This window comes from Clupea harengus, unplaced genomic scaffold (genome assembly GCF_900700415.2).
Source record: "Clupea harengus unplaced genomic scaffold, Ch_v2.0.2, whole genome shotgun sequence".
In the NCBI taxonomy this organism is placed as follows: Eukaryota; Metazoa; Chordata; class Actinopteri; order Clupeiformes; family Clupeidae; genus Clupea; species Clupea harengus.
The window spans coordinates 1-11,009 of record NW_024880684.1 but is presented as its reverse complement, the minus strand read 5'-3'; the positions used below and the strand labels follow the sequence as shown (position 1 = coordinate 11,009).

Here is an 11,009-nt window from a genome sequence, read left to right as displayed (position 1 = left end):
CAATGGGATAGAGCAGAAGTGAAATATAAGAGACAGAAAGTTAATGGGTCTTCATTGTGGCTCTCCCGCCTTTTGTTGACAGAGCTATTCTGTTCGTTCATTTTTCATGACAGACTAATTTGAATGCCTTGGACGTTGAGACTGCTTTTTGGTAAGGCAGGTGAGGACAAAATGTTTTTCTTTTTTGTTGTCATGGTTGGTTTGATTTTATTTTGCTTGTTATAGTTGCCTGAAATGCCCATGTAGATTATCATGGACTCCACGTGCCATTAAGCACAGTGATGTTGGCCTACAAGAACTCCTAGCGATCTCCCCCACTGCCCTGGCTCACATGTCAACAGGAAGTGAGGTCTGAAGCACGGCATTTGAAGGATCATGTTTTACAGGATAACACATTTTAGCCGGATTTGGCTGTGGTTTGAAATAGTTTTTTTTCTGATTTATGAATTGTGATTAATAAAATATGCCAATTAATTACGCTAATATCACTACCACCAAAATAGTATCTTTTTATTTGTTTTCTCCCTAAAAGTATGTTCAGTTATTTCTAAATGGACAGGATCTGTTTTTAATCCATTCCTCAGTTGCGCATATTGACTGACAGACAAATGTCTAATCTTCAATTAAGCAATCTTTATTAAGTAGTTTAACTTCAGAATATGCATACACACATAAATCATATAACAAATGATATAGAACATCACACGAAATCAGAATCATATCACCATTCCCTTAACTTTTCTTTGAGATTAACTATTTACTGACTCAGACCTTCTAAGCAACCATATTTTCAGAAAAAATGCACACATACACAGATAAATCATGTCCATAATAAATGATACAGAAAGTCGTAAGAAATCAAAATAATATCACCATTAAGGTATTTCAAAGATGAAGAAAAAACATTAAGAATGAATAATGCAAACATACTGTACAAGAGCTACAAACAGAACGCTACTTTTTAATCAGTTTGTTATAAATGTGTCCACTTTCCGCAGAAGTTCCGATGCAATATCTAGAACTTCTTTTTCGTTTTCAGGTTGGAATGTATTGTTAGGAATTTTAGGGGGAGTATGGTAACTGGGGTACTGAGTAGTTTTGGCATCCACACCCAAATGTTTCAGTCGACTCACAAGGCCTGGCAAAGCACTCAGCTCTGGGCAGTAGCCTGACACTTTCTGAGCAAGACTAGAGATGGAGCAGTTGGGAGAGCTTTTTCCACACCTTCTGTACTCCGCTGCCATCAGAGCCTTCTCCACAGCTTGGTGAACCTTGAACAAACACCACTCAGGGCTCTCTCCTCCTGTGTCATTGTGAGCAGCAAGGTCACACTGGGCTTGTAAATACCAGCGCTTAGCTTCCGCTTTGTCTGGTCTTGGCATTTCCTGGTGAAATGACGAAAAATTATAGTGGGGTCTGCTGTTGTGTCTGTAGGACCTTTCTCGTCCTTGGCGGTGACGTGTCGCCTCAGAGTCCCACTCATCATAGAAGTCTTTAAAATCCATGACCAACTGGACTGTCCACTCTTATTCTGCCCCCTGTAGTTCTTTGAAGATGATGATTGACCATGTCCTTCTCCATTTTGTTTAAATTCTTCATATTTGTTTTTTATGTACTTGCAGGCCTCATTAGCAAGCTCCTCTTGGTCTGGGTTTTTGTCTGGGTGCCACCTGAGATACAGGCGCCGGAGGGCTTTTTTCTGTTCATCTTTGGACAGGTTGCAGATTTCTTTCAGGCACTGATCAATTTCCCTTTTGATTTCTTCAAAAGTCTTGGGGAAGTCTTTCTTAGGTGGTGGCACAGGTCCATCCACCAGCTGGATCTCTCTACAATGATTTTGCTTTGAAGCAGATGTTTTTTCACGTTTAAACTGGTAAAGATCAAGGGAGCTGACCTCAACAAACTCATTCGTGCCGATCTGAATTTTGTATTTACAACAATACTGGCCTTCACTTGATACATCTAAACGTTCAACAATCACTGCATAGTAATAAAGTTCATCCTCTGATGTCTTTTTGAAGCCAACATATTCGCCTCTTTCATAATTGTTCATGAAGCTCATGTCAAGGGCATCATGCCATTCCTCAGGTATGGGGCTGCCTGGATCTGGATGATGATGCCCTTCCTCTTTGTAGGCACTGTTACGGATTGCATATTTTCCAATGTCTTCTCAATTTCTTCCACTGTATCACACAACAGAAGCTGGCCCAAAGCACGAAGATATTCTGGACAGAGAATATTCTCCAGCAGGAAATTTATTTCTTTGCTTAATGATGTGGTCACTTCATACATTACCCTGAGGCCATATCATCGCTGTGTTTCAGGTGGAAAGTGCAGCCCTGTGTCTCTTTTGTCGAATACACTTGTGTTTCAGAAGCAGTGTTGGCCAGTGGCTCATCACCAAAGAAGAGCTCTGTCTCTAGGCTTTTACAGCAAGTGATCTTGAGTCTTCCAAAGGTGTTTTGGCATAATTCAACAGCATCATCGTGAGATATACTGCCTTCACTTTGTTGTCTGATCAAACATGTAAGACCATGCAAAAATGGACAGAGGACAATTTTTCCTTGAAAGAGCCACTGAACTCACAGCTTTCTCCGTATTCACAGGTTTCATACGAGAACCAGCAAGACGTTCAGAGAGTGGGGACATTGCAGGAATATGTTCAGGCATAATTGAGCATGTGCTGATGTTTATACGTGTCCCTCCCCAGATGACAATGAACCAGGCTCACAAGCAGACTGACTTTGTCTTTCAGAGAGTCTTCCAGTCTTTCTTTCTGGAAGACAGTGTCATTGAAGTAGAGGTCATTAGACTTGTACAGTTTGCCATCTGCTGATGGTAAATACAAGGTCTCCTGAAATTGTATCTGTTCTGTCTGGTCTTTCATCAGCTGAAACAGGTGCTTTACAGTGCGTTTCATAGTTGACTGCTGATTTGCATTCAGAGTTTCTTTTCCTTTGGAGTCCATGAAAATATCCTTGAGGACTACGCTGTACTGCCTTATTGTGGGTGTCTCCTGCCACCTATCCTTTCAAGAACTCAGCATATAGGGCATGCCGTGGACTGATTCTGTACAGATAGGGCCTAAACTCATTGTAATCATCAAGACTAAGCACTGCTTGACTGGCTTGCACAAGAACAGCATCATTTTCGACAAGAACCACTGGCTGGTCTTGAAGCAGAGAGGCACTGAAATCCGTTGATTGTAAGTATGCATACGATTTGCAAAATGCTGTTTTTCTAATGTTCTCAAATAATTGTCTGCGCATCCTGACTGACAGATGTTTTTCAGATTCTGGGCCACTAAATCACCGGGTGGCTGATGAAAGGCTCCTGCTTTATTCAAATGTTCGAGATAAGATTGAGGAAGTTGTCTGTGGAAATTATTGACATGGAAGACCAAATAAGATATTGATGATCAGAGTTTCTTCAATCAAAGACCCTTTGATTCCAACCAGATCTCTTTCTCCAGCAAGGGGTTGGTGGTAATCACACAATCTTTCTGAATTTGCACTGGAAAAACAAACTTGATGGTTGCAATCCTGTTCAACAAGTTGGAGTTCTTTAGTGACATTGTATTTCAAAGCCTCTTGAATAATGCTGAAGACTTCTCCTGAGCTCCTCAACTGAGGTCTTGCCTCGTGCTTCTGACTCAATTGTATGTGCAAACTCAATAATCTCCACATCCGACACAGTGTGTTTCATTCCAAGGTCCTTCAGTAGCCGTCTCAGTAACTTTTTATGTTCAAATAGTTTCCAAAACTTTGGCGTTACAAATTTCTCAAGAGGAAGCATGATCTTGTAAAGAGGTTCTTTCTCATCAAAAAAGTAGGAGGTCAACTGAAGAGTACCACGGATGTCCCTAGTGAACTTAACAGTTCTTAGTACAGCTACAATCTGTTCATGGTATTTCTCGTATGCTGGGAGTTTCTTTAAGACCAACAGCAGCCGAATAGAGTCAAGAACTTGTGCTTCTGTGCGTGTGTGCAATGAGGGCAACAGGAACTTCACATAGAAGTCCAGATCAGTCAAAATGCTTATCTCCATGTCTTTGACAGGTGTATATTGACCAGGTTGCACTTAAGGAAAAGATGCCCATCTGCATCAGTAATGCCAAACAAATCTGGGAATTTTCCAGAGCACTCTGAGTTCAGGATGAACACACTGTTGTGTCCTTCGATGCGCTGTCGCTCACCCTGCACTGTTTGAAACAGAGGTAATGACTTGAGCTTTTCTGATATTTCTGGGGTTTTCGGCAGTGCCAATTCCACTTTGGAGAAACTCCTGAAGCTTATCCAAGTCATCATTGGACAGGAGCTTGAATTTAGAAAGGGGAATCTGGGAAACATGGTCCAAAACAGCATTGCTGTTATCGGTCTTGAGGAGCTCAGGCATCAAATGATTAAAAAGCACTTCTCGTAAATTACAAAAAATGAGTTTAATGTCATGAGACCTAATTGGACTAAGATGGATGAATTTTCTCAGTTGGTTTCCAACAACACTGGAAAGATCTCTCATTGTTTTCAGATATTGTTTGTTATTTTGGCTCGGGCTGATGACGGGCAAAATAGGACAGTCGAAGAATGCTTTCTTGATTTCATTGAAAGTAGTTTCTCCAGTTTGTATGACCTCTCGTTGGATTTGTTCCTCAAAGAATTCCCAAACTTGCTTCAGCCACAGGTGGGTTGTCTTCATTTGAACAAGGTCTTTCAGTACGGTATCAAGTATTTTGATGCAACTGGAATTGTCAATTTCTGAAGATAACCGCCTTTTTCAAGTATTTCACGGTGATTGAAGTTCATGAAATCTGCAAAGACTGCTTTCTTCCCTGAAATATATCCCAAAATCTGGAATACTGCCTTGGAGAATCCCAGTCAAAAAACCCTTAGCATCTGATCTTGAGTTAGTAGAAGAGGAAGTCCATTGACAGAGTTAACATTGTTCTCATTAACATTCCACATACAGAAGTCAGCAGTGAGGAACATCGCTTTTTGTCTTTAATTAGGGTGTGATCCACTGGTAAGGGCAAATGCTGAAGTTTTCATAGCATCATTCAGAGGTTTTTCCTTCAGATACTCCTTACTGTTTGGGACATAGCATCATCACTTCCACACCTGCAGTCTTAAAACCTGTAGATATCTTATCCATCTGGCAAGACCAAGGAACCACACTCATTCCAATGTCTTCTAAAATAGCAAAAAGGCTCTGTTAGCTCTTTACTAAAATGAGGAGAATCCATTGGATTGTGTTTGCAAACATTTGACCAGCTGACTGTGTATTTTGTTGTTGCATATTTTTCTTCCAGCTTCCGTTGTAAAACAGGTATTACAGAGAGGTCTCTTTCACTGATTGATTTGTACACATGATTGATCACTGTGTGCCATTCTTGCTTAACATCTTTTGAGACAGATGGGAAAAATTTCAGAAATGAGGAATCTTGATCCTAAAGTGGATACAAAGGTGGTTTCCTGTTTTAATGTTCGTTTGTATGTGCTTTAAGAGATCAGCATACAGGGGTGAAATAACATCCAGTTTGAGTGACTCATTCCACGTAGTCTTAAGACTTTCCCCATCCTCTTTCCATAGGTCTCTTCTAGAGGAGTCAACCTCAAAATTTCCATTGACATGAACTGGCAGTCCAGTTACCCCAGGCAAAGGGAGGGAGCAGAACAACCTTCCAATGAAGTCAGGCTCATATGGCTTTGCTCCCATACATGCTGCCACAGCGCCTGTGGGGCTGTGAACATCTGACTGCCATTACCTCTGTCAGGAGTTGGTGCAAGAGAGCCAAACTGTTCTGCAACAACCCATTGACTTCGCCTTTTGTGTTTTGAATCTGATGAAGAGACATGCATATCATAGATGACCTGGCATGGAATCTGAGAAACTTGAACTTGATTTTGAAAGTGTGCTCTCTTAATGCTGCTTTTCTCAGATAGTTCTTTTTCAATCAAATGCACGGTATGCAGTTTGCCTGAGTCAGGGCTGATTGTATGGAACTGTATTTTCTTGATATGTTTCAGGAAGAGGATCAAGCCATCTGGGTCTTCAGCAAGCACTTGCAAAAGTTCCTCCATATGATGGTCTCTGACATCTGCTTTGCAAATCTCAGATTCAGCTGCCATTTCCTCTGTTCTGAGGGGAAGCCTAAACATAGTTCCAGATTTGAGGCTGAAATCTGATGGCAGAAAGGTCTGATAGACATCCATGAATGAATCCTTAAATGTATCTCCAATGAGTACTTGCATCCTGGTAACTGTCTTGTCGCCAACTCTGAATATTTCACGTGTGGGTCAGATATGCAAAGCCACTCGTCTCCTGTTAAAATGGCAGGGCAATCTGTGAGATGATAAACAGAATTGAATCCAAGACCATATTTTCCTGTCTTTCCACACTGTCCTTGTTTTCCACCTTCCCCCAGCTTTTGAATGCCTTGCAAGTCTGCATCAGTAAACACCTTGTTGTTGTACACACATAGAGCTGGACCTTGAAGTGAATTCCAGTTCATCCCAAATGTTTTTTCAGTGCCATGTTTTCTTTGATCCCAAATGAAGTGTATTTCAGTTGCTCCTGCATCATCTGCATTCTGAATGAGCTCCTTAATGATGTCCTTCTTGGAAGGATATGCTTCTATGATGTTTTTGATTCGGACTGTTAGCTTCTCATGTTGTCCAAATTCTTGTGCATAAGGTGAAAAGCCATCAACTAACTATTTTTTAGTGTGTGGTGTCTTGTTGTTCTAACACCAAAATGGCGTGCAGTTCCCTTGCTATTAGTTTGTGACACAAAGTGACATCAGCTGACGCTGGCATCCATGGGCTGTCGTTGTAATGTAGATCAGAGCTGGATCTCAACAGAGAGTTTTCATCAGGAACAAGACAGTTCTGTGAAATTGCGTCTTTAGTCTTAAGAAGTCCTTTTGTAAGTATGTCCAGACAGATATTAAGATCAGTGTCGGAAACAGGATTGGATCCATACTTTCTTTTCATCTCATGCAGGACAGCAGCAAACTGCTGAGGTGTAAATTGATTCTGTATGCCAACACATTCCCAAAGTGTGCTGAACTTGGAGAGGACACTTGGAAGCACATAGAGATATGGTTTGACTTCAAACTCTTGACATTTTGCCACTGATTTCACATGTACAAATTTGTCTTCTACCAAGACAAAGGGAAATGACTTCACAAATTCAGCAATGAGAGTTGGGTCTTCTTGATCACTGAGCCACTTATTCAAGTATTCATAGCTCTCATTTGCTATTCTGGCTAATAGAGACTGATCACACACATCAAATTTGGATGCTTCCTCCAATTGTCTTAGCACCGTCTCAAGTGGTGGTGTTTGACGCACACCCAGTTTCTCAAGAACTGAGTTATCAGCGTGTATCTTAAGGGTTTTATGGTCTACTGTGAATTCTGTCATGTTAACCAAATAGCGGCAACTGAAGTTGTAAACCTCATAGGGCTTTTTCAATGTAGGAATCACTTGATTGTCTGGTAGTGTGTTCACTGGGGAACAGGCAGGGATGAGTGGTGTGTTTTGAAGTGAGCACCAGAGATGAGATTTTTTGTCAACTGACAGCTCCTGCATCAAATCAAACAAGCATTCAAGATGCTTTGTTGCTTCACTTTTGTCTGTTTCCCAAAACTTTGATATAGTGCCTGCTCTCTCAATTATGTCCTCTAAGGGCAGATGATCACTTAGCATTCCCAATGCTGTGAGCCTTTGGATCCTTTTTGGGGAGCAGAAGTCATCTCTGGTACCATCAAGAAACCTGCCTTCCTCTTGATCATACAGACAGGCCACTTTGCCAGAAGGATTCACAACTGTTCTGATGTACTGCAGGTCACCACTCCTCAGTGAAGGAAGGCAGCGATGCTCTTTCAGTAGTTCATCAACTTCATCATCATTGAGGTCAATTGCACTGAGAACCATTGTATTTCTGTCTTGGGATTCCAGGGAATCTAAATTTCTAAACACCACTTCCCGGAAAAATTCCGTCCAATTGAATGTTCTCGCCTTAACAATGTCTTTGAAGCCGCTTTTCATCATGCTTTCCCTCACCCACGAAGGAAGTAGAACAGCACAGAATTCTGGGTTTTGCTGGCTCAGAAAAACCTTCTCTGCAAGTGCTCCAACTTCCTTGTGATCTGTTATGTTTGGGTCCAGAAACCTCACATAGTTAAGTGAGCACCACTTCTTCCCATCACTGAAAAGCTTAAGATCTTCGTTACAAAATCCATGCACAATTTCTGAGTAGAAGGCATCAACCAGTGGTTGAAATGCTTTGCCTACTTTCTCTTTATCTGGCCAGAATGTGTAATAGGGATAATCTGAAAGGCTTCCATTTTCTGACAATTTCTTCAAGACGAGTAGGGTGGTAATGTAGGCATTTGTTACAGCATCCTTCAGTAGGGCTCTGTTCCATTCCGCCTTCATCCCAGTCTCCCATAGACATTTTCGATTTGACATCACAGCAAATGAACCATTGATGTTCACAGGGAGGCCAGTTTCAATTGACAGAGGCAGGAAACTAAATGCTTGTCCAGTTAAGCTGCTTTTATCGGCAGCCCATTTTCCTGTCTGAGATTCTTTTTGCAAAGGCACAGCTATTCCCCCAATTGGCAGAGAGACGTTCAACTCATTGTCCTCTTGGACCATTCTCAGTGAACTGTGGGTGCTGAAACAAGAGTAAAGAAGCCAGTACTGAACATCACATCCATCAACATTGTTCAGAATTATTTCAGTAATGCTTGCTGTAGAACTATCCATTACATCAGCACACTTGGTATAATGTTGCATCAAAGATGTGACAGAGCTTTTTTGTGTGTGTCTTTACGAATTCCATCAGATATTTCAACTGTGTCCACAACTTTTCTTGTGATTTGAACAAGAGTCTTCATTTGTTCTTTGGTTGGAGGTGTGGAGGCATTCTCTGGCAAAGTCTGAAGTGAGAGATCCTCTATATTTTTCAGAAAAAGCAGATGAGTTTGAGCTTTATGAGTCAGGTGTTGTTGAAAAGCCGTAATACGATCTGTGTCATACACCTTTGTGCTGATTTCTGACATTGTTGATTCCTCTGGACTGCGAAAGGGCAACTTTATCAATGTCCCCTTGTAGAATTTTCCAGTGTTTATCTCAGAGAGATCACAATCAAAAATGCCTTCATATGACCTGAATTGTCCTGGAAACCTTCGAAAAATTCGCTCTTGGAATAAATTAAGTTTGATTCCCGGATTTCCCTTGTTTTGAATGAACTTTTTTAGATGTGTCACATTTGGATCGAAAATTAGGAGGCTCTTCCCACTTAACACAGAGGGAACATCAGTCACATGGTATACTGCATTAAATCCTATTCCGAATTTTCCAATTTTCTCCACTTTCTTTTCTTTTGAAGCAGATCCCACTCTGGTGATGTTCTTCCAGTCTTCATCTGAAAAGAGTTCATCATTGAATGTCCAAAGGCAAGGGCCGCTACACAGGGACATACCACTGTCAATGAGACTTTCAGGAGGGTCTCTGTGTTTCCTGAAATCAACCATAAATCTGCAAGTTCTAGCACCAGCATCCTCAGCATTTTGTAGGAGCTCTTTAAAAATGTCACTATCCTCATCGTACTCCTTCAGAATGTTTTTAATTCTCAGAGTTATGGGTTCTGTCTGCCCACACTGCTCTATTCCAATGAACTCTGGGTTTAGAATGCGAGTGCTGAGCAGCGGAATTCTCAGCCACTCTGTTGTCACAGGAGGTACCTCTTCATGTATGACATGAAAATCTTCATGGTCTTCCTTCAAGTCTGCTAAACCCTCTTTGCTAATATCACAGACCACAGACTTAGAGGCAGGCTGCATAGCAAAGTTTTGGTTCTCTGCCATGACTGGTACTGGAGTATCATCCTTAGCAGGTTTCTGCTCCTTGCGCATCCAGTTCAGAATATTTAAGGACACTCTCAACTCAGAGGGCACTCCAAAGGGTGGACTTCTTTTGTCAATTCTTTCTTTGACATCATGAAGTATTTCCTCAATCTCATCGTCTGAAAGGTTTAATTTCACTCCAAACTCTGTCAGTAAGACTTCAAATGGTGAGTATTCTTCTGGAACCTTCTTAATGTAAGAACTCAGATCTAATTCAGGGGGATAGGCTAAAACCACATCACAAGGTGAAACAAAGTGGTTGTCAATCCAGAGCCAAGGCACAGAATTCTTCTCATTACTTCCCTAAAAAGCTCAATATGGTTCTGCATAAATCTGTACGTGTCATGCAACTTTGTTTTAAATTGGATATCTTTGTCAGGTCAGGTGTGGTTTGGGCCATTGAGTTTAGTACAGATAGATTCTCCATGACTTTCTCAACTGGTGGTGGGTTCAGTAGTCCAAGCTGTTTGCAAACTTTCTCATTTAGCTCAGCAACAAGTGGCATAACATGCCCAACAACAGTACGGTATTTTGAATGTCTGATCTCACACGGCTTATAGAAACCTTTTTTTTCAGGTCTTTCGTTGAGGTCTTTGGTGACAGTGTGTGGATTCTGACAAGGAAACCATTATCTTCTGCAGTTGCTCCAGCTGGCTAGGAGAGAATTTAGAAATTATATCATTATATTCAGCACTTTGAGAAGGACGTCTGCTTTCTTACAGGCTTCTTCCTGAGAATGTGTGTGAAGCTCTTCAAGATTTCTGACGACATCAAGCACATTTGTTAGGATATATTCCTTCTCTTTTGACTGCAGATCAAGTTGCTTAAGCTCTGAAGCATTTGTGGAGTCATTACGTAGTCAGCAGAAGGAAAGAAATTTGGCTCAAAGGTTCTTTGAAGGATCATTGCTGGGATCGACACATTTGAAGCTCTGGATTTTTGGCACTCTCCTTCTGTTTCAATGAGGTCAGAGTTTACATTTGTTGTGGTAACATCACATTTTGAGTGAAGAGAGTGAAGCCGTGTTGTAATATCCAGATCATTGTTTTCTTTTCATTCTCTTCGATGAAAGATCCTGTCTCAATGCAATCCACCA

General features: G+C 41.2%; 1 pseudogene; it reads right to left on the bottom strand.

The window, feature by feature from the left end:
* Positions 1 to 613: 613 nt before the first annotated feature.
* LOC122132548 lies at positions 614 to 11,001 on the bottom strand (annotated as a pseudogene).
* Positions 11,002 to 11,009: the final 8 nt, after the last annotated feature.